A 5,376-nucleotide genomic window follows, 5' to 3' on the forward strand; every position below is an offset into this window, starting at 1 on the left:
TATCCGGTGGTCTTCTACAAAACGTTCTGCCACCAGGTGGCTCCCCTGTTGTGAGACCTTTTTAACTCCTTTGCCCAACCTGGCGCAATACTTGCAGAACTTCTGGAGGCCGAAATCACGGTCATACCAAAACCAGGTAAAGATGCGACACGCTGTACCTCATACCGACCAATTTCACTTTTAAGCATTGACTTTAAATTATATACCAGTATTTTAGCAGGACGGCTAGCACCGTATATGCCACAACTAGTGGAACCAGACCAGGCTGGCTTTATACCCCAGCGCCAAACAAGTGACAACACTAGGCGGGTCCTCCATCTAATCGAGGCGGGGTCACGCATGAGACGAGATTGCATGCTGCTAGCAATTGATGCCGAAAAGGCCTACGATAGTGTCCACTGGCTCTATCTGGAACAGGTCCTACTTCGCTTCGGATTAGGGGATGTCTTTTGTACCCGCATCTTGAACTGTTATAGGCAAACCAACGCAGCGGTGCGTGTCAATGGTCATACGTCCTCCCGCTTCCCGATTGGCAGAGGGACCAGACAGGGGTGCCCCCTTTCCCCCATCCTCTTTGCTCTATATATGGAGCCTTTCGCTCAACACGCACTCATCACGGGAATCAAATTTGGAGGGGACACACAAAAGATTGGCCTATACGCGGATGATATCTTACTTTCCCTCACGGACCCGGTCCAATTGCTTCAAGCATTATTTATCGAAATGCACAGCTTCGCGCGGGCCTCCGGGGATCAAAATCAACACAGAAAAGTCAGTCGCCCTTAACACCTCTCTATCGGCCGAGACAGTGGCCACGGTGCAAGAAGAACACCCACTGCAGTGGTCCAACTCCACAGTCCCATATCTGGGGGTACTCTTGGGTTCCACCATCCCAGCTACCATAGAAGCGAACTATGCTACACTCTGCACGCAACTTTGCCGCAAGGTCCAGAGATGGAAGCGCCATTCCCTCTCTTGGCTAGGCAGGATTGCGGCTACTAAAATGATTCTCCTGCCTCAGATATTGCACCTCTTCCAAACCCTTCCCCTGCATCCTCCCACTGGCTGGATCCAGCAGACGCAGTCAGAACTGGCGCGCTTCGTATGGCAGGGCCAGCACCCACGTTTTAAACAACGGTACAAAAAGGGGTGGTGATGGACGGAGCATCTGAATCAATCAAACACTCACACCCAGTCAAAAGATCCGGGTTTAATCCATCACCGTTCTTTAGCCCACTCTGCCACACCAGTTGAGACATGGCTATATGCAAATCAGTCTGACCCTGTGCCTCATAGGAACGTTTTAAACAGGCCATTGCGGTCCTCCCACCCGAACAGGGGGGAGTTGGGATTCCCGACTGACAACTCTACTTCTATGCGGCCCAGCTCCGATGCCTGGTAGAATGGCACCAGTTGGAATCGGGCAAAAACTGTCTCTTCCAGGACCAGGCAGTGGCGGTTGTGCCCTTACAGGGTATCCCTTTCCTACCTAAAGAACACCGGCGACCCAATTTATATGCATCCCACATCACTAGCACTGTCATGGAGGTATGGGATCGAGTTTCCACCAAACAAGAGCTCACCTCCTTCCCTTCCCCCTTGACACCATTGTTTGCCAATCCTGATTTCACCCCGGGTCTCGATCCGGCGGCATTCAAAGCATAGCGGCGTTCCCCCTGCAGATCCTTGGGGCATCTTTTTAACCTAGATGGCATCCTTTCATTTCATCAAATGAAGGAATATTATGGCATCCCAGAGGGGGACAGGCTACCCTATATGCAAGTCCGTCATTGTGCACTCCACCCACAGATTAGACCGGGGGCGCAGCGTCACCTCACCACATATGAGAAGTGGTTAGTCACGCGCACACCTCGGACAAAAAACTGATTTCAGACTTATACCAACACCTGCTCGTCACCACTTTCATACATACAATGCGGGCAGATGTCGGTGGGAGAAGGAGTTAGGGAGAGCTCTAACTCCCAAGGAATGGCGTGGCATTTACTGTAGGGTGAGACACTCCGCATACCATACAGGCCTCACTGAAACCCTGACTAAAGTGGCCACCTACTGGTACTACACACCGAACGCCTCCACCAATTTGACCCCCGCATTACCGACCGCTGTTGGAGAGAGTATGGGGAGCTAGGCACATTGGAGCACTTACTTTGGAGCTGCGACCGACTACAGGACTACTGGTGCACAATTTTGGATGAGATAGATGCGCACTTATACACCCAACTACCCCGATTCCCATCATATATCCTACTGGGGCTGCCCAACGCCTTGATGTATCCCTGAAATTGGGGAGAGGTCGTCTCATCGCTATAGCTCTGGGGGCAGCCACACAAAATATATTAGCACACTGGAGGACCCCGCAGGCCCCCCCACACACAGGCTGGCTACATAGGTTATGGATGGTGCTTGGCATGGAGAAACTGTCTCTTGTGCTGGCAGGACGAGAGGAGGAATTCCCGGAACTGTGGAGGCCTTTCCTGACTCTACTCACTGGGGAGTTTTGGGAACTGAGTTGCCCCAAATACCTACGCCTCCTGCGACTGGCAGATACCCCAATCCCGGAAGTACACAAAAAGCCCGGGCGTGGGCGGAAAGCCATTCTCTGCTGATTTGACACTCTTTTCCCTTTCCCTTGGTGGGATTTTTCCCCTGTTTGATTTGTGGACAGAGGGGGTGGGTGGGGGTGAGTTCTGTTGATTTGTTTGGGGGTTCTGTGAGACCTATATCGCTGATTAACTCCTGGACAACACAGGGATGGACTGTTGCCCCTGCGCTGGAGTTTATACTGCATTGTCTGATGATGAGATTGAGGTCCTGTGTTCTTGTTTATATGTCGAGTCTCAGGAGCTGTGTAATAAAATGTCTTCCTTTTTTCCTTTTTCCATAATAAAATTGTAGACATCTACAGCTCACTGGAACTCCTAAATCAGGAATTAGATCTTCCCTCTTCCCCTCCTTTGGTTACTGCAGTTCATGAGCTGACAGATCCAGGAGCTCGCCTTCTCTCATTCCCTCTCCTCTCCCTTGAAGAGACAAGCTGCCTCCTCGATAAAATTAAATCTGGCTCCCCATTGGACCCTTGTCCGTTGAAAGTCCTGAAAACTTGTGGGGAGACGATTCTGCCTCCTCTGTTAGAGGTTCTTAATCTTGCCATCACCGAGGGGGGTTTTCCCCTTCCCTGGAAACAGGCGGTGGTTAAGCCCCTCTTAAAGAAAGCCTCCCTGGATCCTGCGGTCCTGAAAAACTTCCGACCTATTTCCCTGCTTCCGGCCCCTGCCAAAATTTTGGAGTCTCATCTTAATTACCATCTTACCACCTTTCTTAATGACTCGAACCTGTTGGATAGTTACCAGCATGGCTTTCGACAGTCCTGAATCCGCCCTTACTGTGGTGATTAACAACATTCGTTCGAAGGTTGACAGAGGCCAGGTTACTCTGCTGGTCTTACTTGACCTGACGGCTGCCTTCGATACATTATCGCCCTCTGTCCTGGTCTCTAGTCTTAGGGATATAGGCGTGGGTGGCCTCGCTCTCAGCCTTCTAGCCTCCTTTCTCCATCAAAGGGAGCAGAGAGTAAAATTGGGAGATTTTCTGTCCCCTGCTACACCTGTGCAATGTGGGGTCCCCCAGGGATCCTCTTTAAGCCCCATCTTGTTCAACATCTATGTGGCCCCTCTTGCCAGGGCAGTGAGATCCTTCGGGTTTGAAGTGTTATCGTATGCCGACGACACACAAATCATGGTCTCCCTAACACAGCCAGCGAATGAAGTTGCCCTCACCTTTAGATCTTGTATGGAGGCAGTTTCTCGTTGGATGGTCCAAAATTTTCTTAAACTCAATGGAGAAAAAAACGAGCTTTTGATCTTCGGGGGTGGCCAGGACACCTGGTCCAAGGACTGGTGGCCGGACTCTCTTGGGGATTGCCCTCTTCCCTCCAACTCGGCCAGGAATCTTGGGGTCCTGATTGATACCAATCTCTCCTTCGACCATCAGGTCAGTAGGACTGTGTCCACCTGCTGCGGTATCATTAGGATCCTCAGAAAGATTGGATCTTATCTCTCTCCTGAGGCGAGGAAGCAGGCCACTGTGGCCGTGGTCCTGTCAAGGCTCGATTATTGCAACGCATTGTATGGGGGCATGAATAAGAGTCTATGCCATCGCCTACAGATGATCCAGAATGCCGCAGCTCGGCTGGTCTTAAATCTTCCCAGGCGTTCATCAGCATCCATGGCCAGGAAAGACCTTCATTGGCTTCATGTCCAGTCTAGGATCGCCTTCAAACTTCTCTGTTTTGCCCATGGAGCCATCTATGGTTCGGGATCAGAAGGTATCAGGTCTCTTCTTGTTCCCTATCTTCCAGGCAGAGCCCTTCAATCCTCCACCAAAAATCTTCTCCTAGTTCCTAGATTTTTCAAGACAAAATAGAGAGGCAGAGCTTTTTTCATCTTGGCTCCCAAACTCTGGAACTGCCTCCCCTCCGCCCTTGTAGGGCAATCATCCTTTCCACACTTCCGAAAGGAGCTGAAATCTCTGCTCTTCAGAGAGGCCTATCTATAGTCATGGACCCGGTGACCTGAGACTGTTATCCTGATATTTGCTTTGTCTGGCGCCTTGATGCCCTTGGGCTAAGTTGCGCCCTATAAATTGCTTTTCATTAATTCATTCATTAATGTACTTCAATAAAGAGATTTAAACCATAAAGTTAGGCCCAAGTAGTCGAAGATGTCTACCTATCAATTATGAGGCCTATCAATTATCATTGGGTGGGGACAATTAGTGGATTTGGCATTAAATACCATGTATTTTGCTTTGTTAATATTTACCACTAAGTTCCTCTTGCTACAAAACTGGCTAAATTCCGTAAGAACTCGCTGCATCCCTATTGATGACTTCAAGAGGAGCAGGGTATCATCCGCAAACATTAGTGCGGGAAATTTACGGAATGCTATTTTAGGGGAGTCCAAATCCTTTCAGCAAGTAGATCTTCTATTAGACCATTTAGGAAGTGGGAAAAAAGGGTCGGCGCAAGCACACAACCCTGTTGCACCCCCTTGCCAACAGGGAAAGGGGCTGTTAGTTGACGATTTCTGCCGTATCTAACTCTCCCATATGTACCCTCGTGGAGGCGTTTAAGTTGGAAACAAAGATATGGTGGGACCCACATGTCCAGTAGAATTCTCCACAACTGGCCACGGTCCACTATATCAAACGCTGATTTCAAATCCACGAAGGTAAGATACAGGCTCCCTTCTTCCAGAACTACATGCTTCCAGTGAATCAGCTGAAGCCTAAACAGCTGGTCCACGGTTGAAGTTTGGGCTCTAAAACCAGCTTGCAGCGGGGTTAAAACATCACAGT

This window comes from Lissotriton vulgaris, chromosome 3_1 (genome assembly GCF_964263255.1).
Source record: "Lissotriton vulgaris chromosome 3_1, aLisVul1.2, whole genome shotgun sequence".
Lineage (NCBI taxonomy): Eukaryota > Metazoa > Chordata > Amphibia > Caudata > Salamandridae > Lissotriton > Lissotriton vulgaris.